This window comes from Oxyura jamaicensis, chromosome 13, assembly GCF_011077185.1.
Source record: "Oxyura jamaicensis isolate SHBP4307 breed ruddy duck chromosome 13, BPBGC_Ojam_1.0, whole genome shotgun sequence".
In the NCBI taxonomy this organism is placed as follows: domain Eukaryota; kingdom Metazoa; phylum Chordata; class Aves; order Anseriformes; family Anatidae; genus Oxyura; species Oxyura jamaicensis.
This window is the reverse complement of record NC_048905.1, coordinates 14685084-14713008: the sequence shown is the minus strand read 5'-3', so window position 1 is coordinate 14713008 and position 27925 is coordinate 14685084. Positions and strand designations below refer to the sequence as shown.

The 27925-nt window shown below is 51.7% G+C and overlaps 1 protein-coding gene and 1 long non-coding RNA gene across 4 annotated transcripts in view; one reads left to right on the top strand and one right to left on the bottom strand.

Annotated features, from left to right (window-relative positions):
• Positions 1-27925, bottom strand: part of COL23A1 (collagen type XXIII alpha 1 chain) — a 165100-nt gene that overhangs the window by 56544 nt on the left and 80631 nt on the right. The window lies entirely within an intron of this gene.
• The window catches only part of LOC118174005, a 100992-nt gene that overhangs the window by 10008 nt on the left and 63059 nt on the right, over positions 1-27925 (top strand). The window lies entirely within an intron of this gene.

Genomic DNA, 27925 nt, shown 5'->3' with positions numbered 1-27925 from the left:
GTGGCCAGCCCCAGGTGGAGGAGGTGCAGACACCGGGGAGCTTGCTGCAGGCTGCGAACGCGGATGCTGAGCAGAGTCAGCAATGAGAGCGAGCACAGAACAGCTGTAGGAAGACCAGAAGGAAAAAACAGGTATATTGGCAGGTGTAAAAACATAGTGGAGATACCAGAAAGCGTGCTGACGTTTCTTTGGCACGCACCGTGCCTCGGAGGTGGTTGCCACAAGGCGGGGAACAGGCGCAATTAATGAGATGGCACAAGCCAACGCTCACAAAAGTTGCTAAGACAAACCTGGTTATAGCCCGTTTCTGCCATTTTGGGGCCCGCTCAGGATTCAGTGGCAATGATTGTTTTTATTTCAATGCGAAGAGGGGATGATATATTGCTCACACAGCTGGGGAGCGTTTCAGTAACAACTTCATTGTAGACTGAAGTCTTCTGGGCCAGCGCGTTGCATCGAGCTGCTTCCAAAGGCACGGCTCAGCAAACGCCTTTCCAAAATGCAGTGAGTTCTGTGGAGCTCTGCAAGTGCACGTTACATTTACAAATTACCAAAATTACCACCGCGATTTGTTTACCCGTGTTCATTAGCTTACTTCATGCATCGTATTCGATGAGCAGTTTGTTTTATGTGGCTGCTTCAGGATCCCTAGTCCTGCAAACAGCTCCGAAAGTCATAATGAAGCGACTGACTTTGCTCAGCTGCCTCTTCCAGATGCTAAATTCACTCCCAAACAGCCCAACGCATCCTTTCAAGGGCACTCAGACTATTTGCAGCTCCAAACTTTCAGCTCTCCGTAAAGCAATAGGTTTATAAATCTTTTGACATGACAGCTAAACGCGTTCCCTTTCCCCATTTTAAAATGGGAAAAAAGAAAGCGGGGTTGATAGGACGGGGAGGCAGCGGGGGAGGCGTTGGAGGAGACGTGCGTGTTTTTCCTTAATAGCAAAGAGCATCTCGGAGATCAAACGGGAAATTTAAATGATTTCTGACAACACCAAAGGTGCAACCTTTTAGCTCCAGACGCTTCAGTTTGGATCACCTGCAGATTTCAGAGATCAGCTGAACAACTGCTGGACCGCCAGCCCGACTCACCAAACAACATCCAGGAAAGAGGTTCCAAGTTTTACCGAGATGAGGTATTGTTGTTCTTTAAACGCCGAGATAAGATGAAAAGAAAGAGGCAATTACTGTGAGCAAAGCTATCCAATATGTTACTAAGTTTGGACACCACCATCGGTTTCCGCTTGTGTTTTAAAGTGGCCAAGCTTGCGAAAACGGCGCGAGATGCGGCGGAAACAGGAAACAAGGCCAGAGAATGAAGGCAGAGAAAGGCGCAGAGCAGCCACGCTCTGGGGTTGGCGGTGGGGGGACGAGCGGTGGCATCGCGTGGGCTGCAGCTCCTGGTGCCGGAGCACGGGCGAGATGGCGGGGAGGGACAAGAGATTTGCCCAACACGATCAGCACGTGACACTTCACTCCCCAGATACATCAGTTCGAGGCTCCATGAGCTCATTCCGTGTGCCATTATTTTCCCACTCACATTCTCCCACAGTTGTATTTTTTTTTTAAACCCTCCAAATCCACTTCATTCTTAAAAGCTCACGAAAAAGGCCCGTCTCTCCCCAAAGCGGGGCAGCGGGGTTGGCCTTCATCTCCCAGCCGTTTTTATACCATGCCTATCACCGCAGCTTGCCAAGTTCTTAACTGAAATCAGACCTGGGTTTAAGACAACACAATAAGCTGAATCCTGCTTTCAATTTTGTTTTCTAGGTTCCAGGCTACGCTTTTCAACTCTTGATATACTGGATCTAATTTCACCTGAGGATCTAAAAGTACTTAAAGCAGAAACCCGGAGAGTCCTTCACGAACACAGATATACTGCTGCTTTCTGAAATGGAGATAAATGAAGCCTTTGGAAGGGCAGTTAACCACGTATAAAAGTGTAATGGCTGGAAATTAGCAATGAACACGGGGAAAAAAAAAGTCTAGATTCCGGTTTCCCGCTTCTGCTCTCCAAACCGTGATCCGCGAGGCCACAGCGAAGGGCTGGAGGCTGCTCTGGCTTTCATTAGCTGAGCTCACAACATCTCCAGGTCCGTACATCTGCATCCCGGAGACGTCCTGCATGCTGGTAGCAGTCTACGGGATCGTAACACTTTCAAACCATTGCTTCAGCCCTTTTTCCCCCCCCGAGATGAATTTTTTCTAGCACATCTGACTCATTCCTCCAAGAACCGGGTGGGTGTCATTGGATTATCAGTCATTATTCACAACCAGCCTCTGGCACTCGCTGCCTCCACGGCCACGTAGCGTTGCAGGGATTCAGTGAACCTCAGTGGGATTCAAGGAACGCTGTACAACGGTGCCCAGCCTGAAAGACGAGGCCAAACCCTAACATTTCCACTTGCAGGTCTTGGAAGAGATTTGGAGGTGCCTCCCTTCCTCTGACACCCAAGAGCAGAGCACCTCTCGATGCAGCAAGGGCCCCAGAACTCACCGGTCACCTCTGCAGGTCAGGGCCGCACGCCCAGGACTGGTTGCGTGGATCTGCCCGAGCTGTAACCAGGGAGCCCGCCGCAACCACCGCCAAAAATCTGGCGAAAGCCAGGCTTTTGGGTGCGAGGGCGGCGTTTCCCTACCCACAGGCAGATAGGTGGGATAACCCACGTTACTTGGGTGAAAGAAAAACGAGGAATGCCATCTGGTTTCTGCAAAACTTGGCTGTCAAACCTCTCTCCAGCCCATGTTTCTGTTTCTTATCTTTTTGCTTGCGTTGGAGCTCAAACAAGATCCATCTGAGCAAAGCAGCCGGCTGCACAGCTCCGACGGGCCCCGCGCTCCTCCGCGTCCGCGGCACAGAGACCCCGAGCGGCACCTGCACCGCGGCCAGGACAACGTGGGCACCGGCCAGGGCATGAGGCTCCCCCAGCATCACTCCACATCCCCTCAACGTGACAGCGTGTTATTTTTCACCTCCACGAGAAGGCCCATCGGTTACGCTGCTGTCTCTACCCCTCCTCACAGCTCTGAAATCCTCCTGCTGCTGACAAAGGCTATTTTCCACCTTCATTTTCTTCTGGCGCTGTTGAATTATGTGTTTACATTTGCCGTAATACCACAAAGTCAAGTAAATCTTGCAAATGCTCTGCCTAAATCCATATAATAAATCAGATCCTCCAAAAAGCCCGTGTCAGATGCACCAAAAAAAAAACACCGCAGAGTCTGAAAACCAAAACGATCACAAGCTCCACAGCCACGCAGGAAAGCTGCTAGTGCTCTGATTGACGGGGGGCCACGCACAGACCGAGGCAGGGCGGCTGACTGACAACCCGGTTTCCTTTTGTGTCTGATTTTGCTTGGTAAACCGTTTAAAACATGTCAAACAAACACTGCACTTCAACAGTTCCCTGTGAAACTCTTGCCAACTCCGCTCCCACCGGAGAAGGCAATTACCTTCTTTATAGGGATTGGGGAACAAATGCTGCATTTCTTCTCCGTAATCATTTATTAATTGTTCTCATATTGAAAAGCGGCTTTGATAAAATAAATAAGATCCAGCCCGCAATCACGCTGCTGCAAGAAAAAGGAATTTTGCTAAAGCAGGGAGGGCATGGCGGGGCCAGCCCCGTGCACGAGCCGGCACGCGGTGGCTGTGCCCGCCTGCGCAGGGAGCGGCAGCGAGCGGGGAACTGCAGGCAGCAAAGAGAAACCGCACAATGGAAACATGTCCCAGCTCACGCGTCCCCGGCACGGCTCAGCTCTGAGGATTTAGTGTGCTGTTACTGTTACAGCACCGGCAGCCTGTGGCGTGTTCCGCGCACGCAGCCGGTGCATGTTTTACACCCGCACGCGACTCCCGCTCCAAAGCCGCTGCTCCTTCGTCCACACAAGCAGCAACAGGAATGGGCCTCAATGGGAAACGGACGGAAGGAAGGGAAGGGTAAACAACAACGAGGGTATGGCCGTCAGTTTCCCATGGCCACTCCACTCTGGCAGCAGCGACTCACGCAGGTTTTATGGTACCGTTTCACAGCCGCAGAGGAGAGCTCGCTCCGACCTTGTAGCTGGCGCTTCCCTTTCCACTTCTCAAATCCTGAACACGCCTTTTTAAATTTCAGAGGTACGAGTTTTGCCTGAAAAAGCTCCACTTTCTGCAGGTGCTGTGTTTTCCCTTTAATAATAGCAGGAAATTGCAAGGAACTAAAGTAAACTGGACACTTGACAATCACTAGAAAATATTTACTCTAATATAACTATCACTGCCCAAAGCAAACAAACAGTTGCCAGAAACACAACCGAAGTTGACAGAATGAGAAATAAACACAAGAATAATGGATGGGTTCAGCACAAGACCTTCGTGTGCGTCCCCAGAACCGTCCGTCCTCCTCTGGCATGGCCAAGCCGGCTGCCCCAGGCCGCTTCCATGCAACACCTCCCCATTCCTGCCTGCTGGGCCAACGTGTGCAAAACCAGAGGGATTTGGTTAAACCTGGCAAACAAACCCAAATCTGCCTTCCCGGGTGTCTGAGCAGAACCACTCCGACAGCCGGAGGAGTGGCTGGGAAAGACCTCAGAGCCTTGGCGCTGTGATACCCCATCAGCAGCCCGTCCTGCCCAGCCACCGCACGGGCAATCCGTGCCCACCGAGTGCAGCGCAGACCAGCACCGATTCTGTTCTCAGCCCTTCCTGACAGCGGACGAAATCCAAATCCTTGCTCGTGGCCCTCTTGCCATACGCCCCGATCATCGAGCCACGGCTCCGGACCCACCGCGCCTCCCAGCCGGGAGCCTCCTGGCGCAGGCAGCCCAGTGAGCCACAGAAACCCAAGCACGAGGCCGAGGCCGGTTCAGTTTCGCTCGTGGTAGCTTCGCATCAGACTGTTTAATTTTATCTTCTGGTCCGATGATGTCTTGCTCTGGAAGCCGTACAGAAACGGCCACGTACCCGACCTGCATTTTGCAAAAAGGAATTTCCGCCTAGGTGAAAAGCGGAGCCCTTTCAGCAAGTCACTCAGGCCCTGTCGTGACGCGCATGGAGCAAGAGCCTGCAGAAGAAATTAATTCAGCACCCAGGGAACAAAGGCCATTAGCACTGCCAAGAGAAATATTAACTTTTCTCAAACGCAGGCCTGGCTGACATTGTTTTTGCCATACTTATTTGCATACAATGCACATATTGCACAAAGCCAGGCGAAGTAATGACACCAGGAATAATTCCACAGAGCAAACAGTAGGGAAAAAAGTCCAATTTTCACCATGGGACTTCAGGTATTTGGGCCCCCCCGGAGCAAACCAAGCAGAACCAGACAAGCCCGGGGCGCTTTCACGTTCCCTCCTCGCCCCAGGCAGAAACACGCCTTGAACACCGAGCAGCTTTGCCATCTCTTTGCTGTCTCTTCCCACCCCACGGGCTCAATACTCCTGGAAATAGTACAGCAGCACGGAGATGCCTGGGATGAGACTTTCCCGGTGCGCTGTCATTGTCACCTGCATCGATGGCAGCCCCCCACTCAGCGCCGCGCTAATCCCCGGTTCAGCCGCGCTCCACCTCTGCCTCCGCAATTACCCCAGGCCTGACCCCCGGAGCAGCGAGATCTAATCCAACCCCTGAAACGCTTCCAAGCCAGACGCAAGCTGCCAAGAACGAGTCTGCATTCCTCAGTTTCTATCACCCTTGGCTACGTGTTTTGTGGGCTGAATTATCTTAATGGAAACACGTAAGTACTCGAGGGTGAGTGCATGCACACCCCCACCGCCGGGGAGAAACCCGCTTTGCCCAAACCCCGGGGAGCCCGTACGCTCGGGGCATGGTGGGGACGTGCAGGTTAACCCCACCAAACCAGCCCTTTCAGCCTGACTGAAAGCACAGACCACCCACAACAATTCTCCTGCATCGAAAGACCTGTTATTTCTCAAACTGGTCCAGCCCTTCCGGGCAGGTCGCTAAAAAGTTCTCTCCACTTATTTCCAGAAGGGAGGAAAGGGGTTTTCAAGCTCAGCTGGGCCGTGGGCCCAAGTTCATGCCCAGAAGATTCCTGGTATTTTGAGGCTGAACGAGTCCCCGTTCTGACCAAACACAACTGCTCCTTTGTCCCTCCTTTGATCTCCTCGGACAAAGACGCTGAAGGAAGAGATCCCGACTGCCTTCGGAGGGACACGCAGAAATGCTCCACGTCTAACAAGGTTGGCTTCCAAGAAAGCCACGTACAAAAAACATCTGCAGAACTACTGAGCAAGAGGCTCCCACAGCACCCTAAGGAGCTGTCCGCAGCAGAACAGACGTTTTTTGGTTTATGTCTACTAACATGTTTCACCCAAGAGACGTACAGTGGTGCCTCACGTTCCTGGGGTAGATAGGGAGAGAGATGAGACCACGTCTCATGAGAAAAAAGTAGGGACGTCCCCACACTCCAAACTGCGTGTTTAGGCCTAAAAGCTTTTGAAAAGTAGAGAAAACCGGTCTATGAAACTCCCCAGGGAAACAGGCTGCTGATCTTCGAGTAGGTTTAGAGCACCTGGGGAGCGCTGCGGCCATCCAGTCAGAGTCTTTCCAAATACCAGCTGGAAGCTTTCACTCCCTCGAGGATAAAATAACGCATCCCCTCCTGCACCATCGAAATCCCCCAGATCAAGACCCCAAATCCAGCAGCTTCAGGAGGTTCAGGAGGCGCGGGGCCGTGCGCCATGGGGGGCTCAGCACAACGGGAATTTCCACCCACCCTGACAAGGGGTTAGTGCCAGACGGACGGGCAGCATCGCCTCTCGCCGTGCAAACAGAACGGCCTCCTTCCTTTCTTGTGCCACACACAAAACCCCCCACTAAGTTCCAAATTGTTTTTCAATCTAGCTATTAAATGAAGTGTCCTTTTTTTTTTTTAATCTTAGAAAAGAAGCTTTATTTGTTTATTTGTTTATGATTTCTTCTAGAGCCAATGTAAGAGGTCAAATAACTTCCAGATGACATCCAGACTGTTTTGTGTTTGAATTTCTGTAGCTTTTTTCTTTTGAAATGGATTGAAAGGAACACAGTATTACAGGAAAATACAAAACCCCTAAATCCCCGACAGAAATAACATTAGTTTCGGCTTCCACTTGCAAGGGCGTTACTGACACAGCAAGATTCCTGCTGCAAGATACGGACCTGTGCTGCTCGGCTCAGGGAGCACCTAAACGTGGAACGTGATCTTGTTTTTATCTTCTTTTTCCACCTTGTCACAATGCGTGGTGCTTCTCACAGCGCCAGACTGGAAATCATACGGAAACGGGAACCGTGTCCACCACTTCCAAACAAATCTCCAGTTTAAGCACTGAGGACAAGAGGCTGGATACCCAACCGCGAACCAGATCCAAATGGCTCAATTCCTAGTCGCTGACCTCCACGTCTGTCAGCTGAAGCAACGCGTACATCGTAACCAAAGTTGGATTTCCTGACATTAATCACAGGCTTAATTAACCCACGCAAGAGCCCAGGAGAGGCACCATTTTGCATCTCGGAGCCAGTCCAGTTTCAGCCCCATACGTGCACCCCAAAGCCTGGCCACACGGGGCAGGGGAGATGCTCTCTCCCCGCCAGGGCTCCCCGTCGAGGGAGCTCCCAGCTCGGCTGCCGAGCGCCCCGTAGGGTTGCAGCGTGTATTTAATGCGACCAGGCTGAAGCTAAGGGCCAAATGCTGGAGGCCTGGAAATAAAATATTAATAATGAAAAAACCCCGCCTAGTCCATTTCTGTGTCTGAAAAGACTACAAAGGCTTTTCCTTGCTCAGAGCTGCTGGTTTCCCAACATTCACAAATTTTGGCCTGAACTAAGCTACTTCAAAGGCATTTGATACAGCTCAGAGAAAAAACAAAATTGGGAAGAAAAAATTCTGGCACATCAGCAAAACACTGGTCACTTAGCGGGATCTCCTTGGGATCTCTGAATTAGTTTCAGATTGCTTGAAGTTTATCTTGGTGCATCTCTTTGGTGCAGAGAGATTCACAGCGGCCCGTGAGATGCACGACAGTTGTGTCTCCACAATCCCTGAAAAGTCAAGGAAATGAGTCCACCTGGCGCGTCCTAGTCCTGCAAACGTTAAGCCCAGCAGCTTGCATTCTCAAGCTCTCATCCGCGAGAGAAGGGCAGGAATGACACCAACGCTAGCCCTAAGAGCACCCCAGCGCTACGCTTGCCGTCTATTCACGAGCTGGCTCTCTGCAGCCTCAGGACTCCCTCTCCAGGGTTGTCCAAAGGATGCAGCCAAACCCGTCCCTGGGGCTTCGGGTGCTCCGGGTGCACCCGGCTGGGTGGGGGGGGGGAGATGGTGCCCTGGGGAGGTGCTCCAGCAGGGAGGGGAAAATTGCTGGGAGCTGTTGCAAACACAGTTTGGATGCAGTTCTTACCCAAAGTTTGCCAAACTCCTCCACAACTGCATGCAGCAGGTACGAAGGCTGATGGAGTCAAAAATCTGCACAGATTGATTTCCTGCTCGGTGGCAGAGACGGCGCTGACTGGCCAGGGTTAGTGAAACGAGGAGCACGTCAGCTAGATCGTAAATTGGTTTGAAGGCTAGAAAAAATACCTGCTAGCTGGCAAGGCACGTACACAAGAGGGTTTTTCAGGCTTTACAGACAGAGAGCAGCTCCGCAGAGTTGTCTGAGACGTTTACCCCACGAACAACCACTCTGGCCAGGGCTAAGGGCAAGTTTCTTGGTTTCCAGCTCAAGAGGCAGAGACCTGCTGGGTTCCAGCCGGAGCGCCCCTACTGCTGCACTCGCCCGTTTACATCCTCCAGCACCCGCTAATTTTAAACACCATTTACACCTTTCCCACCCATTCTAGACCCAATACACTGAAAGCAAGCAAATCGCTCCTTGGGGTTCAATTTCTGTAGCTAACCTTCATTTTTTTGTACTCTAATCTGAATGCTGAAAAGTAAGGGCAACGCTTCATGGCGAACACGTAATCTGTTTAATTCTTGTCAGCATGAAACAATCGCATGCCCTTCAGCTGGTTTGCCAATAGCACAGTGCCCCTTCTGATAGTCAGAGCTTCTACAGAAGACCAGCACCAGGCCCTAGGTTGCACATTTACCACAGAAAAAATAATTGTAAAAAGTGTTTCCCTTTTTTTCTTGGCGTCTAGGGCACAGAACATTTTTATGCAGACATCCTTCTCAAGTGACTTCCCGAGGGGGATGCAAAAGACCCCATCAGAGGCCGACAACACTCCAGGTACCCCAGCGAGACGCCAGGCACAAGCGACCACTGTCCAGCCTTCCGCCAGCGGAGACCCAGCCAGGCCCTTGGCCGTGCCTCGCACCAGACGGGACAGGTCCCCCCCTCCCGCTCCGCCGCGGGTCTCCCTGAAAACCCACGGTACTTTACTGAAACGCCACCTTCCAGGTGCAAAGAACAGCCCCGGAAAAAGCAACCTTTGGCAACAAAACTGAGCTTTTCCTACCTTACAGGGCTCATTAAGAAGGAAATTAATCCTTTCCAACCGAAAGCCGGGGCAGCACCCGGGCTGTGCAGTGCGTTTTCACACGATGACCACATTGAATTGATTTCTAACATTACGGCCCCAAATGCTCGAGCAGCAACATGCTTCCACATTGTTTCTCCCTAGTAACAAAGACAGACAGTGACAAACCTCCATCCTGCATGAGGTGCGCATTAAAAAAAGAATTTATCTGGAGTTAATCGAAACTTGTCTTCATACCAATGCGCAACGGTGCCTTGAGAACAGGAGTCTTTACTACGAACATTTTTCTTTTTTTACCTTTGCTTATGGTCTCTGTGCTGTTTAAACCCTAGCTTCAAGCCACATGTGTCTCCACATCAGCTTATCTGCTGCTTTCAACCTCCACCAGCCCCTGCTTTTACTCAAACAGGAAAGAATCCAGAATGTTCTAGTTAAAGTCTATTTTTGAAAATAATAAAGCTACGCAAGCCCATTTCCATTTTCTGGTGCCTCCAGCAGACAGACTCTCCAAGTTCATTAGGACGACAGTTTCTTGGCAATCGGGCCGTTCTTCATTGTGCCTATAGGAACTCATCCCATCAGTCCTTCGGCTTGCTTACAGAACCCTGTGCTCAGCACCGAAGGCACCCGCCTTATCGCCAGGCCCACACCGTACGCGTTTAACTTGAGCGCGTGTTGCCGGCGATGGTGAGGCGAGGGAAGAAGTCAAGCAAGTGAAAAATCTAAAAATCAGCCTAAACGGTTTGTCAGCCCCCCTTTCCTGCCGTGCTTCCCCAGCAATCAGGCTGAAGTTCTTTTTCCCCTTCCTTTTTGGTTCTTGGGAGCAAATAGCACGCTATTAATTCACGACTTTCTTTAATCATCAGTCTTGGAAGATCTTCCAAGAAACGATCTACAATTAGACGACAAGGAAATTTTTCCAGAACCACCTCAGACATTCAGCCACTCTCTGTACGTGGATAACTGCAGATTTTGGCGGTTTTGGTGCTGTTCTGCAGCCGTGGCTTTACCTTGGTTTTGCTCTGTGCCTTTCCTGAGCTGAGCCCACCAGGGCCAGCTCCTTGGCGGCTTCTCCTGCTGAGCCGAGGACGACAGTGTCCAGCTCCGAGCTGGAGCTCGGAGGCATGAAAGTAGTGCAAATGACAACTGCTTAATATTAAATAGTAATAAAAATGCTCATGTGAACACGAGTATGAGATATTAATGCGTGCATGTGCTCACCATACAACCCGGCCTCACGAAAGGGAGCGCTCCGCTGCCAGCACCGAGCCGGGCAGGAGCGAGCGCTCCTCTGGAGCTTTCTAGCCAGCAGGATTTTGTCAGGGGTCTCTTCTGCTGGTTTTGCACTTTTATACTTTGGTTAGGTTCTAGTTAGCCGTTCAGACCAAACACTCTTGCTCCCTCCATCCTTCAAAAGCGCAGCCCCATCCTCACCAGCAGCACGCCTGTTTGCCCCCAGCAAAACGCACCGGCTCAGCCCTCGCTGCTCGCTTCGCTGCAGACCCAGGCAGCGGAGTCACCTTTTCCTTTTAAATACAAACTCTTTTCGTACAGAGTACAGAATTCAAACACATTTAACTCCTGTTTCCTTCCAGCACCCTTTGGGAACCCAAGGACAGACCTGAAGAGCACGGGTAGGGCTCAGGCTCAGCGCTCTGACACCGGTTTGCTCTGGCCCCCGGCTCCTTGCCTGTTCAGTAAGTATGAAGCAGGTTACGCGTGTCGCCCTTGGGAACATGTTTAAGCAGAGCACCCAGTTTCAGCACAGGATCAACATAACTTCTTCCTAACCTCCAGGTAATCAGTCCCCCATATCCAGGCCGCTCTCCCCGAAGACTACCTAGAAACACGCGAGCTTCTCTTACATACACGGGAACTTGTCCTTTCAGAAGGAAGGACAAAAAATGGAAGAAACTGAAAAGTGACCGTGTGTTCACACAGCATCACCCCTTCCGTCTGAGCAGGGAACGCTGCACGCAAAAACCTGGTCTTAATGTCAGCCACCAGCCGCTGCTCTGACACACCGAGCCAGGAATGAACTAACGCAACGCAGAAGGACGGCAACAAAACAAGGTCCCGCCACACGTCCGCTCAACAGAACCCATGCCAGGAGCAAGTTCAAAGTAAAGCCCTCCTTGCACGACACGGGCAGGGCCCAACCGATGACTCAAAGCTCCCCAAGTGACCCAGGCTGTGAGCACGGAGGCTGGGAAGCCCTGCTGGGGACGCGGTGCCAGGCGTGCGCCGTGCAGGACGGGCGCACCAAGGGGACGGCGTCAGGGCCTGACACGTGAAGGTAAGGGAGACGAGGGATTTTGTGCATTGTCAGTACAGAGCAGAGAAACTCGCTGCTCTTCTCATCAACGGGCGTGAATTCATCTCTACTTTATAATATCATCACAATCATCGTATAATCTAGGGGATCTCTATGAAAAACTATTTCTGATGTATTTTTATTAGCATGCATTACCTGCTGCTCCTTGCCAGAGCACACAGCAGCACAAAAACAGGCAGAAACCTCTTTGGATTTCTTGGAAAAAAGTCTTGATGCTCACGAGCAACCTCTCGTTGAGCAAAAGGCTCTCCTGTGAGAGACGTGCCTCATCCTCTCCTGCACCACTAGCCCTGGGCACAGGCAAGGCCGCCTTTCCAAGCGAGGTCCGAGCACACCAGTTTTAGTCCCGTGGCCATGAGACAACAGAAAGGGGATTCAATTTTCTTCCCTCGAGCTGGGAGGGAAACATCCCTTTCAAAATGTTATTGAAATAATAAAACATTTCAATAAGCATCCAGCTGCGGAGCAGCAGTGCTAGGAGTACGCACCGCGTTAAAGACCCTGGTAGAATTTTATGAGTCTGCTAAAAAGCAGAACCCAAACCCCTCTGCAGTTCCAAAACACGCAGACACGCACGCAGAGCCCCCCAGGCAACCGCTCCAGGAACAGCTGGCTTAAAAAAACATCATCCTGGTGGAAAACCTCCTGCACAAAGACCCCTCTGCGCTCACGTGCCGTGAAGGAACAGCACCGGGCGAGCAGGCAGGGATGTCCGCGGTCACCTTCAACGGGACAAAAAGGCACAAGGCCACAAAACCTCTCAGCTCCAGGTGCACAGGGATGGCAAATTTTATTCGTTCGTTGATTTTTAGATCGGTGCATCCCACTGCTCTGAGCCTCAGTTCAGCTGGTGATGGACCCCAGAACGAAGGCCCAGCCTTCGCCCCTGAAGCTTTACGGCTCTTTTATTCACGCACAACCTATGCAAAGAGGGGTGAGCGGCCTCACCCCCGACACCTTCCTGTCCCGTTCCAAGGGCACAGCAATTCTCACAGGACTGAGTGAGATCGGACCACTTCTGCAGGGAGCTGCCAGCGCTGGGGGACTCCCGTGGCGGGGCAGAGCTCTTCCAGCAGCTCCGCTCGGCCGAGGTTCCTGCTGCAGGTCCCGACATCTGCTGCGCCTCCCCCGGGGAGCCTGCCCAGAAAGTGAGGAGCTGCAGATGCCACCACATTAATCTACCACCTCGAAGATTTGAAACAAAAGAGAAAGGGTGGTCTCACCCTGGGGATTAGCTGCAGCAGGGAGGTCTCCTCTTCCCCAGCGTTGGAGGCGGGTGAAAGCAGGGTAGCTAACGTTAACCGAACTGCCCCGATCTCTCAAGGCAGTGCAGCCAACTACCTGCAAAATAAGAGCTGAGCCACGCTGGGGTGGAGCAGGAGGAAGGCTGGGCTCAGCCCCTTGGGCTTTGCACGGCACCTATGCAGAGAAATCCCTCCCCAGCGAGCAGGGAAACTCTACCTGCAGCTTCGTTACGCTGGCGAACAAGGAGAAAGCGGGCAGAGCACGGAACGGAGACGCTGGGGAAGGAGCGGGAGCTGATGAAGCTGTTTTCATCGCTTTCAGGCTGCATTCAGGACTTCTGCTTGGTGCAGGTGTGTGGAGCTCCCTGACGGAGGAGTGGGAGGAGGCAGGGGAATTGCTGGTACCTCCTGAGCAAGGACCCCCCTCTGCTTCCATCTGGAAAACCTCCGGCTTTGCAGCTGAGCCGTGTGTTTTTGAAAAGCACCGGGAGCTTGCACCTCCATTTGCACTACAAGCGTGTCCCCCAGCGCTGCTTTCGCAGAGGAAGGCCTGATAAAATCTCTGCAATCTTTTGTATTGACCCAGCACAGCTGAGGTGCAGGAAGGAGCGCTGCAGAGACCGGGCATGCTGGGCAGGTAATGAAAGAAAATCAGGAAAAGAGCGTGCTTTTATTAAAAAAAGTTCCCTACAAACGCCCCCCACCAAGACGTTTTGGTGCAAGATGTTCTGCCCCTGATTCCAGCTAAGACCTGCAGCCACACCAGCTCGGTCCCCAGGAATAAAGTTTCCATGCAACTGCTCTAAACTCTTTTCAGCTCATTAGTAGCACGGTAATTACTACGAAGGCGCAACGATGCCTAGATGATGAGCAGAGCCTCACCCCGCTCCAACTCGCGTGGTTTGGGGGTGGCGCGGAGCCACCGCACGGACGCTTGCACACGAGTGGTGCCCACGGCTCTGCGCATCGCACCCCGAAACGGGACCCCCAGCTCTACAAAGGCAGGGAGGGCTCAGTAGACACGTCGGCTCCCGCGCCATCCCTGCCGTAACGCCCAGCGAGCAAGCGACGAGCCCCAGCAGCGGCTTCAGCGGGAGCAGGGAAGCGCAGGCTGACGTGAGACCTGAGGACAGAGGTGGGAAAGGGACCACGAGGGACTCGGAGCGCCGCCGCTGAGCAACCCCCAGGGCCCGGGATTCCCGGTTTGGAGCCACGCGCAGGACAACCGCGGCTGCAATAATTGAAAGCTTTCAATAAGCGCTCTGGCCACCGCTTCCAAGATGAAACTGAATCACAGCAAATTCATTTCCTGGCACAATTTTGTGGGAAAATAATAGCATTTCCTTTCCAGTTTTATTGAAGAGCGTGTTCCAATTCAATAGCAACAAATAAACTAAAAACATTCACGGCTGCGGAAGAACCTGCATCTCCTCTGCCTTTATTAACCCTGAAGCTGTTTGTCCGCCTCGGCAATGATAGATATTTATAGAAAAAAAAAAACACACCAAAAAAGAAGAAAGCCAAAGGAACTCCATGATTTACAGCCCCGGTAAAGGTCTGGGGTTTAAGCCTCTGAAACCTTTGTGGAAACACGTGAAATGCAAGACAGCGAAGCAGGGAAGCTTTTCTAATGGCCCGTTTCCCTCTCAGGAAAGCACACATTTCTACAGGAAGAATTCACTGGAACATGAGACACGCTTGCACAAAATAAATGCAGCCTCGGCACCAGCCCGTAGTTTTCACGGGCCCGTGCATCTCCTCCAGCCAGCGATCCAGTTCGGGAGCCTGAGAAGTTGTTCTGAAACCTACAAAGCCCGGGCCACAAGTTTTCATGCTCAAGTCTCGTGGCAAGCAGAGAACAGCTAAACAGACACCTTCCCTTAAATTTTGTGGCAAATTTCCTCATCTTGGCATAGAAACAGTTCGTATCCCAACAACCCAGAGCCTTTGGTGCGGATCGCATTCAGCACAAATACAGACTCGATGCGTCTCTCAGGCTGCAGAAAGGCTCCTCACATTTTGTTTCAACTTCTCAGGATGCCAGAGCACTCCCCAGATACCAGGCTCGGAGGTGCTTCAGAGAACACAAACCGTGTGGGAAGCCTGGGGATGAAGCTCACAAGGAAGCGAGGTACCACGCGTTACATCACATCTGCAGCTTGATTTGTTTTCCTGAATTCTTTCAGGCTGCTATTCAGTCTCCATCATTACGAACCCACTAACGAGCTGTAGTTGATGTGAAATTATTTCTTGTTCCAGGTGCTTTTCTTAGCAATCCATTAAACAACATTAAATGCAATTTCAGAGCTATTTTTTTCCTGCAAGTTAACATTTTCCTTTGCGTCCCAACCTTCTTATTCTGCGTGTCAATCTTCTCCATCTAATTCTTTTCAGCTGGAATATAAAAGTTTAATCTGTTTTAGCGTAATGACGAAGCGTTATGCAAACAGAGCCCGGTGCTGTTTCCCATTAGCTGAGGCCATGGTTTATAAAACACGGACACGGAGCTCACCTCCCTGCTGACTGGAGGCCACTTTTACAACTCACAGGGGGACGAGCGACGCAGAGCAACCGGCCCTTTTGGCACTGGGGGTGCCTCCGCCTTGATCCAAAGACTTCGGCAGCCTCAGGAACGTCCGTCCCCAGTGGGTCACCACCTTCCTGCCCCTGGGGACGAGGCTGTGCGTGCAGCCCCCCGCCCCACCACGCGCTTCCCCAACGCCACTGCTTCACCCGGCGCTGCTCACCATGTGTTGGCTGTGGCTCCTAGCAGGAGCGAGGGGTTCTTCAGCACCGGCACGTGAGCAGGCTTCAAGGTCAACGGGCAAACGCATCCCGCCTCTAAGCCACGAAGCCCTTCCGCAGAGCCGGCCTTGAGCATCGCCGCTATCTTTCAAAGGCCTGGTTGCTCCGCAGATAAGACCCGGATCACCAGCTTCAAAGAATTTAGAGCCTGGACCAACAGCAAAGCCCTGCGACCGCGTTATCCAAAACCTTGCTTGAGGAGGAAAAGTAAGAAAACCCGCAAAACAAAACAAACCCACAAAGAAAACCCTGCCGCTTCTGCAGCTTTGCTCTGGGTTTGGGCCGCCCCCCAGCAACATCTCCCTGCCCGTGAGCTCGGTCCATCCTGCACCTCGTGAGCGTTTCCATGAGGGCTGGAGAAGTCTCCAGGCAAGGAACAGCTCGCTATCACAAAAAGCGCCTAGCTCTCCCATTTTACTTGCAACGTGGAAAGATTTAACTATTTTTTTTTTTCTTTTAGATGCTTTAACTCATCACTGGCTACCTTCAGGCGAAGGATTTTCTAGTTCTTTCCATTTCAGGAGACATTGTTTCTGATTTCCTACATCAGCCTCAATGCCAGCAACTTCGAAATTACAAGAAACAGACCCTGTACATAAACAGCATCCGGGGAGCAATATCTTGGACAAAATCACCGATACAAGAATAACAAGTCTCCATTTTTATAGCCTTTGAAGATGTTCAGGCACTAACACCAACCCAGCTGCCAAGAAATGAAATAATACAGCCCTGGAAGAGAAGAACCTTGGCATTTGACATGCCCAGGAAACCACTCTTGTGATATCCAACTCGCTTTTTAGAGTTCCCTCGTAAAGTAAGCAAAAGCATAAAATAATTTTCCCCGTTACTTTTACAAGAATAGAACTCTTCATTAAGTGCTTATCGCCAGAAAAATCCCCGCTCCAGCGAGGCCGTGTGAAGTCCCAGCCCTCCATCGCCGCAGTGACTGCTTCGCTCAGAGCAGAAGAGCACAGCGTTCCCTTGCAGCATGTGTACGAGAGGAGTGTGCTGTCGAAAAGGCCATCAGCAGAAAAGAAAATAAATCACCAAGCGCCACAGCTCAATACGAGCCAAACTCCAGGAACGGCTGGGTTTGGGGGCAAAATTTCTGGGTCTCCCGACGTTGATGCCAGGGTGCTGAGCTGGGAGGCAAGCGGAAGCAGCGCTTTGGGTGACATCTGATAAAACCCCCTCCAGAATCACCCCGCTCGCAGCTTTTAGATAACTCCAGTCCCAGGAGAGGCACCACCTTTAAAAATCCCCCTTTAACTCAGGGGAAAAACCCCCAGCCCTACGACGACAGCCATCCAGCCGGGGGCCACGCGGCGCTGCCATCTCAGCTGCCGTCCGGCTTGCAGCTAGAAACGCCCCTAAAGCCCAGGAGTCACCTTGAGGGACGGCAGCCGAGGAGCCGCGGCCGGGACGCGAGCCCACGTGCCCGACGTGCCCCACGCGAGCCTCCCGAGCTCGGCTTCAAAGCGAGGTTTTGTTCCTGGCACATTCCCGCGGGGAAGGAGGCGACGGCGAGAGCTGGAGCTGGGCCAAGCGCATCAGCTGTAATCAGATTATACAGTAGTGACTTCAGAAATCAGAAGCATGTTTATTATCAAGCACTAACCAGGCTGACAGTAATTTGGGCTAGCTAAGCTAAAACAGTCTTTCAGAATCATTTTCTGATTCGGATCGCGTTTACTCAGTAGGTCGTAAGTATTTTTTGTAAATTATGCTGAGAGAATTACGGTGGTTACAGCAAAACCTCCCTCAAGTTTTACTCAAATGACTAAAAACCAAACCAACAGGGAATTGCGTCCCTCGATCAGGGATGCAGCACACACACGGTGCCGATTCTAACGCCGGCCTCACATCTCTCTCTGAAGCAGGGGGGCATTAAGGGCTAAGAGCTCCAGCCCCTCCTCGGAGGCAGAACCTGAAGAGCACGCAGAATATTCTGCCCACCATCTCCACGTGCCCTAGGGAGGGAAAGCTTTTTCCCACTACGACGTTTAATAACCGCTAAGAATAAATAAATACACAAATGTAGTGACAGAAAAGCAGTGTCCAAGCCCGCTTCTGCTGAAAGAATGCCGTCCCCGTCCCAGACAAGACGATTTTTGGCTGGCCACCATAGCACCCGCCGTGATTTGTGCCGTGCAGACAGGCGCAGGGTGGTTTGGGTACTGCGCAAGGAGCTTGGCCCGGCCACCTTGCTCGGCCCCTTTGTGATAAGAAGCATAAACAACTCCCAGGTCACCTCCGGAACAGCGCTCACAGCGCACAAATCCCGTCTCTGGCCACAGGCCTGGAGGTCCATTCCCCTCCCATCTCGAGTACAAGGATGAGTGTGCAAGCACCGCACGGGTGGCGCATCTCCCGCAGGATGCGGCCAGGGAAGACTCGCAGGTGCAGTCGGGAATAGCCACACGGAATCAGCCGGAGAAATTGCCTCCAGTCACTCGGAGTGCCCCGCAGCCTTGGCTGGACGCTGGTTTTGTGGCTGTTTTCCGTTTCAGCTCAGCACATCGGGGAGAAGGCCCGAGCTGCATTTCAGTAGCACACAAACGATTTGCACGGGGCTCACGCGCAGCCTGCGGCGTGCTGGGGGACGGGGCAGCGCCACCGGGAGCACGCCGTCAGCTGTTTCCAGGCAGATCCCCTTTCTCCAGTTCATACAGAGACTGAGGTTTAACGACGAGCATGTATGCCACAACTGAAGCCTATGAAGTTTTAAAATAGCTCACTTGGACTTACAAGCGACCTCTAGCTCCGAGGGTGACACTGAAAAAGCATGACAAAGAACAGGACGTGTCCTGAGCACGTGCCAATGGCACTGCCCCAGTCCCCCTGCGGGTCCTGAGCAGCAGCTGCCAGGCTGCATTTAAGCGCCAGGGGCTGGAGGCTCAACCAGCAGCCCCCCAGCCCGGCACTGGTGTTTCAAACCAAAGATTGTGCTTTTTGATATTCCTACATATCAGGTGTGAATGGAGGAAAAAATGGGGCCGAGCTTACAGCAACAACGCGACCTGAGGTCTCAGCTGCGGTGCCTCGCAGCTGGCAGTGGCCACCTCGTGCCGGCACAGCCCCGCTATCGATGGCTCCAGCAGCATTTCCTGAGCAGATGCAGGACAGGGAGCGGACCACAAGCACTTCATCCACGGTGCAGGGAGCGCAAAGCCTCGCTAGGCACGGCCACGGGTCCTGTGTGGGTCTGCCGGGGTCCCCGGAACAGGAGCTGGCCGTGCTCTGCTCTCCGGGCAGCGCTGCTTCCCTGCCTGAAGCTTACGTGCAGGCATGAGGAGTTCATTACGAGCTTAAAAAAGAAAAAGCAGGGGATTTTTCAACCTGCTGAGCTAGAGCCCTTGTGAAAACAGGAAAGCAAAGTCTGCTTATCTCGCTTGAGAAGTCACACTGATTTCCTGCAAGTTATTCCAGCAGATTGGAAAACAGATAACAATAGCGATAATTACAAAACAGATCAGAGAATAAAAGCCCAGGTTCAGACAACTCCATCTGCAAGACCTCCAGGTGGAATCCCAGCTGGGCAGCCAGGCGACAAACTTGCCTCCCAGTCCCTGTCACCGTGCGTGACGTTTGGTTATCCGGCGAGGAAGCACCCAGGGCCCTTGAGCTCTCGTTCTGACTGACGGCACGGCGAGGGCTCGACACGCTGCTGCAAAGGGCTGCAGGAGAGCAGAGGTCCCCCAGGAGTTACAGCCGGGAGACTTCAAACTGCAAAGATCCTTTTGCTAAGGAAAAGCGAATAATCTGCTGTTGCAAAGGAGGGGGGAAAGAACAACAAATCAGGAGGGAAAAATGCACTGAAGTATTTACACAGCTGGTTTTTCAGGACACTGCTTTTATGATCGGCTCTTTTTCAGCCGCGCAGCTCAAAAATAATTTTACCGCACGAGCATTTCCACCGCTGCGACAGAAAAAAGCTCTGCGAAACCTCTTCACGTGCTGAACGTGACCGGGCTGCTCCCCTTTCACCTCCTGGTGCCTTCGGCAGGACACAACCACTGTTGTCAACGGCACGGGCCTGGATGCTCTCTAGGAAAAGCAGGTTCACAACAGGTGGCTTCTCATCAGTGCCCCGCTGCCACCAACCCAAATTCAGAATTACCTTTCCTTTGGTTTCAAAACCACCCGTTGGGTTTGCCGAGTGTAAGGGGAGTCAAAAACGAACCGAAAACTGAGTTATTCAAATGCAAGACACTGCTCAATATGTGGAGTGCTAAAGCAACAAACCCACACCCGAGATCACTTCTGTTCCCTATGAATCGATGTCAACGCAATCGCTGCCTCGGGACTCCACCATCACTGCGGCGTTTTCACCGGTGTCTGGACACGGCCAATGCACCCGCTTCGCTTTGAAGGAGGCTCCCTTTGATCTGCAGAAGAGTTCTCGCACTTCTCACACACGTTTTTTAAACTGCCATCAGGAAATATAATAAAAGTAAAGGAGTTAAACTCCAGAGAAGCCTGGCTTGGTGTTTGTTGCCTTTGGAAGGTGGCTTTTAGCTGAAGCGCTTATTGCTGCTTCTGTTCCCCGAGCAGCCGGAGGAGCAGGGCACCAGAGGCGCAGCCTTGGCCAAGGGACCGAGCCACGCTTAGCCTAGAGGAATGGAGACGACAAGCCCGGGAGGGAAGGATGTCCTGTTCTGTTGTTAAGGCTGTTTAAGCCTTAGAACAGCGTTGGCGTAAATAAACTGACCACCAAAAGCCGATGTTGAACATTACAAGTTTTCATGCACTAGATGTGGAATAGCTTCCAGAGGAGCTCAGACAGAAAAGGGTGGCTTCAAGATGGTGCTTCATTGGTTTAAAGATTAAAAAATGTGATTACTTGCGGGGAAGCGGGCTGAGGAGATCAATCATCCCTGGGCTGCCTCCAGCTCCCCGGAGCATCTCTGACCGAGGCACAGGGAGCCGAAGCACGGCGCTCCCCGCCGGGCACGTTGGACAAGTTGTCAGTCCCCAGCCACCGGAGCTGAACTGCATCAGCCGCTCCAACCCCCGACTCCTCGCGGTAATTGCTCTTCACATGTGTTCCAGTTTCAGCACAGGAACTGCCTGTCTGATCAATGACGGCTTGCGCTGGCTCTCCTACTTAAATGCTGCTTGACACCAGCTATTGGAGCGCTCCCCAGCCCTGCCCGCATCAGAGCTCCGAAGGCAACCAGAGTACATCAAGGCGCCGCTACCGCAGCCGGAGGATGCTGACGGCATCTTCACAGCATGAGGCGGGTAAGGCAGAAGCTGTACGGGCGAGATACTGCCCAACCTTCTCCTCACCAGATATCTGTAGGAGCTACTGGTTCTCTTAGCCTAACCCAAACGGCGTTTTTATCACTTCTTTAAGCCCCCAGCCATTTCCATTTGCACACGTGCCCACAACGGCTGTCTCAAGTCACTGCTCTTTCTGGATGATAATTTGATGTCAGATGCGAACACCGAACTTAAAGACCAGCCAATGCTTGAGGAAGACGCTCGTAATACACAAGTGATTTGTCTAGGGCATTGCAGCTGCCTGTCTCCAAACCAAACCACGACTGGAAGCCAATCAAGTGTAACCCAGAAGGGTAACGGCTCAGGCCTTCCGCATCACAGGTCTCATCACTAAATGGATCTGTCATTTTTATCAGTTACTGTATTTTAAATAAACTTGCTAAAGATAAAAGCAGCAACGTGTTCCAATTTCTTTCTGTTTCATTACTTCACTGATTTGTGGCAACAGGATTGGAAATACTCCGGTTTTTAGGCAAGTTTTCTCTCCCCAGTCCTTTTAGCATACTTTCAGGCTTGGATCACAAGCACAACATGAATCATTTGACAAAGAGTCAAACAGACATTTTAAAATAACATGACACCGTGCCATATTTGTTTTTCTAAACACACATTATCATCTGGAGCTGGAGTACCTGACAGTAGCAATTCAAACAATGTAAAAGGCACAGATCTTTGCATTTCATGTTTGGCTACGAACTCATTAGCGTAAGACGAATAGATTTTTAATGCGTGGTGCAATGGGATCATTTGTTACTTTCTGAACTCTGTTGAAAAGTTTATCGGAGCAGCTACGGAAAGTTCAACTTCTTGTAAATGGAAGGAGCAGCACTCAAAAGTTCCAGATAAAGTATCAGCGCTTTAATAAGCCTTCCCTCTAAAACGCTGATTAGAGCAGGCGATTATTTCTTTTACAGTTTAAAACTTCCACATTGCTACATAAGGGTTGATACGGTGCCAAGGACAGAATGGAAAGTCATTTTTGCTCTTATTCATTTAAAAATATCAAGTTTAGCTTCCACAAACCAAAAGCAGGAAGTAAGACAATTGTCTGAATTGTCCTAAATTCACCTGGAAGCCATTACGCTATCTAGGAGAACAAAAGCTGTGGTTTGAAGCTTGACTTGCATTTGCCTGTGTCGTCGTCACATGCTGGGGAGAAGCCACCACCATCCCCTCGGAGCCACGGGTTTTACTCCAGCACACGCTGCATTAAGCCAGCGAGGGCAGACGTGTGCCGGGAGAACGGGGACTTCCTGACAGGCTTGCAGAACTGGACCCACCTCAAGTTGGAAGCCTTCCTTGGGGAAAGACAGCATCTGTGGCCAAGGATTGCAGATTAAGCAATTCCACGGTCTCAAAGACCATCAGAGTTGAGTACAGAATACCTTCTTCTTCTTCTGGACATGGCAGAGTTGTAAAGCACGTGGTGTACACCCGTAAATGATGAACCGTCCACAGGTAGAGTTCAGGGGCACAAGTCAGCTCCCGCAGCTGGGATGGTTCTGTCTACGTACGGACTTCCTCAAGGAAGGGAAGTTGTGAGGGACGTAAGGTCTTTGGGATCCTCTTGCACTGTTTCGGAGTTAACGTTAGCGATTTTGCTGCTTTAAACCTGATGATGCTCATGGCCACCTGACGCGGGGAACTCCTCCGTGAGCAGCTTGGCTGAGGGCTGGGGAGAAGCAGAGCCACTGGACCAGACGCTTCGGGGGCCGTCAGCCCCCTCTGCGGCCACGAACACGGGCAAGAAGCGGCCCGGGGACCAGACCTGGGCATCCTGCAGAAGTCACCTGAGCTGCGCTGACACCAGCGAATATCCAGCCTTGATCTGGAGAGAAGCGCAGATGATCGTGAGTTGCCCACAGTTATTTTTACTTTGTGCAAAATGGAGAAGGGCTGGAAAGCAAAATAATCCCCTATGGACAAAACGCAGCTGGAAGAGCATGCGAGATACCACCGCTAATGCGTGGAAACATCTGGCAGGGAGGGGAAGGAGACTAAAGCTTTCTCCCTGCGCATTAGTGGGAACACATTGAAGCCCGACGAGGGCCCCGGCCTATGGAAATACCACTGTCCTCGTCATTCAGGCAGTCAGCCTTGAAATCCTGACATCAACATCGGGGAAAGGGGGGGAGAATGACTCCACCGCTTCTGCTTTCCATTGAAATAAAACAGTTTGCAACAAAAGGCAAACGCATGCATTTGTTTTCCCCAGTGTGTTTCCAATCACCGCAGTGTGTTTAAGTAGTCAGGCTGCATCCAAGCCTTGAAGCTCGACAGCGCGGAGAGGGCAGATGACATCCTGATGGCAGGAGTGGCCGTGTAAATCATCTCCAAATGACGGTGTCATACACGGAGAGCTGCTTAATTTGGAATGTGCCAAACGGTGCTTTTCCTCATCTGGCATCATCTATACATCAGCCAACAATTCCTCTGGGGATTGTAATTCTTGCCATAGACAAATGCACAACAGATGGCGGAGATCTCCGCAGAGGTAACACAGCAGCCACTCCTGAAGGCAGAAGGGAGCTTGCAAACAGCCACGAGCCTCTCCCAGTCAGCTGGCTACCGACCTTCAGCATCGCCCAGCGGTAACTGGGCAGAGAGGCGAGGAAGGAAGAGTAAGCGACGGAGAATTCAGACCCTGAGCTGCTCGAAGCTGCTGGTTCTGATTAGGGCTGTTCACAATTCCTCCTTTTAGAAGTATACAAATGTTACTCAGTTTTCTCCTCCATTTTTTTTTCCTCCCCAAGCACCAGGGGATGGTTTCCTGCCCACACACTTGTCAGGTGCCTTGCCCGGTTTCAAGTTACCAGCAGCAGTACCACCAGTTAATGAGTCCTTTGCGCACACGCATCCTCACGTAAACCATCCCAGCATCTCTTCACTACGCAGACAGTCTCCTCAACGTGGTAAATGACCTGGGAGAGAACCACGGGGACAGCAGTTCCGTATTTATGAGTTTTCTCTTTTTGTTCGGAGCAATGACGTTGTTTTGTCACCCAGAAAGAGAACCGTCCTGTCCCTTACACGTGCACTTCAAGCCAGTAGGCAGAGACAAGAAGCTGGATGCAAATAATTACCGGCCTTTTCTGATTCAAGACAACGGGCTTGTAGTTACCTGCTAGTGAACCTCCCGCCTTTGTACCCGTTGTTGCTGCAGATTTATAACCCGAGCAGTTTTCCAGGGCACGGTATCAGGAACAGACACTGGCGAGGGAAAATTGTGCAAAGCCACCAGCCCCCAGAGCTGGCGCCTGGAGCATCGGGAAGGAAGGGAACACCTGCAGCAGCAGCGCTGAGGGACGCTCAGTGCCGGGAGGAGAACACAACCTGTGCAGGGCAGCCCGAGGGAGAAGGGCCACCACTGCTGTCCCCAGGCCCTACCCAACAGTTCCCCCGGGGATCTCTGGGTGCCAGAACTGATCTCAAGAGAGCCAGAGGAGCTACAGCGACAGCCGGCTGCTGCAGGGACCACAGAAGCGGCAAGCTGCACTTCGAGAAAGCGTATTTTGTGAACAGTTTTTCAAGTCAATATTAATGTTGACAGACTTGCAGATCAAAAGAAAAAATAGCTCCTCCAGCATGCTGTGTGTCAACCAACTGTTGTGAGAGGCTGTAAATGCCCTGTGGGCACACGGACCTGTGGGACATGCTTAGGAGCCAGGCACCTGCGGAGCTTCAAAGGGAACTTCTCCCCAGATGTTCCAAGATCTTCAGGAGTGCCCCGCACAACCGCCTGCTCCTCAGCCACAAGGTACCACAGTCAGATCTCCCGAGAGGCCAGGGCTGTCTCTTCTGGTTGGTATTTTTCATCGCTTCAAAGCCTGGGCTGAGCTTTGCTGCCCACTCAGAAGCCTGCTCTCTTTGGCACCCCCAAAACTGAAGGAACATCAGCCTTCGTCTATTTTTGCTGCTGGCTTTCCAGTCCACCGTTAACAGCCAGCGCCCACAAACTACATCCTGAAGCTCTTACCCAACCCCATGGAAAGTTTGCTGGGAGAAGGGATGAGGAAAGGTTACAACACTTTTGTCTTATTATTATTAGGGAACACACAACAGCTGGATATCCCCACTTGATATTTTTACAAGCCAAGGAGCAATCATGCTCTTCTAAACCTTGGCATGTCTTTAGCTTGCTGCGCAGAACTTCCAGGGGCCGTGAGTCAGCTCGCAAACCCATAAAAATCTAATTATGGTTGATGATCATCCTTTTGTTTACACTGTATGTAAAATTCTAGCTGCTTCCGATACGCGCTGTCAGAGCGAGATTTCCCATCAGTCTCCAAGCTGTTGCTATCGCATCAGCAGGCCTTCAGATGGCCTCTTCGGGACCGAGCAGAGCCCGCGCCGCACACGGGTTCGCCGTGTTTGCCAAAAGCTTGCTTTGTCACACAGCTCCTGAAACGGTGCGTGCTCTAAAGTCATCCTTAAATTTAGAACGGAGTCCAAACCCCCCCGCCACTGCAACTGAGTTCCAGTTCAAAGAAATCCACATGAGGCAGATCCTCTCGCAGACTGCAGGGCAACCAAGCTCAGGCCACACAGGGAACTGGCTCTGATCTTACACAGACCTGAGCTGTGCTGCCAGCGTCTGGATATGCTCAGAGGGAGGACAGAAAGCAAACATGTAGGTGATCAGGGCTACGGAGCGACCTCACCCGCCTTTGAAGGCAAAGGCTGGATCCTACAGGGCCACTCCTGGCGGACCCCGTGGAAGGTGCCATCACGTCACGATGTCCTACGATCCTGCCGCTCTCACCCGCCACAATGGGGAAATAGCAGACAGCCAATTGCCCCGCTCAGCTGAACTCACATCCTCTTGGATCCATTTCAGCAGCTGCCCCAGAGAGCCGCAAGACACCTAACCAGCCTCGCATCACGATCCGTTTGCTCCCTAAAGAACTTGCTGGTCCAGATCGGGCTGCAGGGAAGCACAAAAACACCAAATAACGAAGCTACTGGTGAAGCTTGGATTCCTCTCCTTCCCAGGAACGTAGGATTTTTTTTTTTTCTTTCAAACCAACTCCAAACCTGCTTGCACAGGTCTTGGGAAAGAGAAATACGCCCTCCTGGGAGCATGGTCTAGCTCGACTCTGGATGACTCTCAGAGCAGAGTCTGCCAACACGACAATTCCTGGAAAGCTGCACAAGTGCAGTCAGAAGTGAGATTTCTAAGAGGAATTCCATCAGGTTTACGTATTGTTCGTGAAACAAACCCAGCAGCTGGCAAACCCAGGACATTTTCAAGAAAAGTCTGATTCTTCCCACCCCATTCTTCCCCCCCAGTGATAATTTATTTCAATTTGCTTTTGCACAGTTCCTACACACAGGTACCACAAGACATACAAGCGTGAGTACTTCCCATACGTCTCCCCAGACCAGCGCACGCTCAGCCCACGCAATTTCACAGCGCTGCTTAAGCTCGCAAGCCACGCCACGGCATCCCGGATCCTGAAATTACACCATCAGCAGTCATCTACGTGGGGGCAGAAAGGACAAAGACAATTTATCCCCACAAAAATGTTAGCCTGAAATCAGCACCCTCAACAAGCAATGCTGTTGTCTGTACGGTCATAAATAACGGCTGCTCCAAGTCGAGCCCTTAAACAACAGGCCCGGTTTTATTGCTCTTCACACCCACAGTTTTCTCAGTAAGAACTGGTTCTGTTTTATTCACTGCTAGGCTGGGAATTCAAACAGCCGCTGCTGCTCAAGCGATAATAAAACAGGGAATATTTTCTGTAGCTACGGCGGCCCCACGCAGGCAATGACCAGGCTGTCCCCAGGCCAGAGAGCACAAGGCAAGTTGGTAAAAGATGGGGGCCACGATACCGATTTCTGGTCTTTGCCACGGGGCAGGGTCTGCAGCGCTGGTACGACTGGTAGGAGAAGTGAAGAACAACTGCCCGCCTCTGCCCCTTTCTCTCCTGCCACGTCCCAGCACTGGCCACGTCTGCGCACAGACGCCACGACGAGCAGTGAGCTTGTTGAGCTCGCAGAAGATTTAGTGGCAGATAGGAAATATTTCAAGGGCACGACAATAAGCAAAGCCAGCCTCTTCGCGTGAAAGAAAGACGACTTGCAAGGTACCACCAGGGGCTGCAAAAACTCAAGAGGGAGGCGGGTTCTGAAAAGCAGGCATTTCTCTTCCCAAAGTGTTTTTATAAGAAACCCAACAAGGACGAGCCTATCCATACTCAACTTCTGGCACTGCACCACGAATCTCTAAACCATGGATTTCCCTAACGGGTTTCTTAATGCTTCTCAGAGACTCGTGCAGGCAGCGACCCTCTGTGCCCAACACCCAAGTGCCTGGGCTTTGAGGTTGTGGAGCCTTCTAAAAACAGCTGTAGGGCGCTACTCTCCTGTCCTGCCACTGAACACTAGCTTATGGCGTTTCATACCTTGAAATACTTTTTGACTCCCAAACCGTACAGGAGAATTCGTACAAGGAAGTACGTTTTCTTGGGCATCTACGCCAATATTCCAGTGCAAGTCTTCAAAAGGGGAGAGGCAGCACCAAGCCACCGGCCTTTTACCACCGTTCCGCCCGGTGTTGCACGCTGCTTGTGGCTGATAGCCAGTTGTCTTTGAGATTAAAATAGGCTGCGTAGGTCAGACACCAAATATCTCAGTGCTCTGATGGGAATAAGTCACCGCAGAATTATGTTTTCCTCCAGGTTTTCAGCTGTCAGTTTGAAGAGCTTTGTGTTCCAACACACATTTCTGAAGCTCAAGTGACACCGCAGAGACAAGCTGCCTTTGCACGACATTTCACTTAACCTCGTT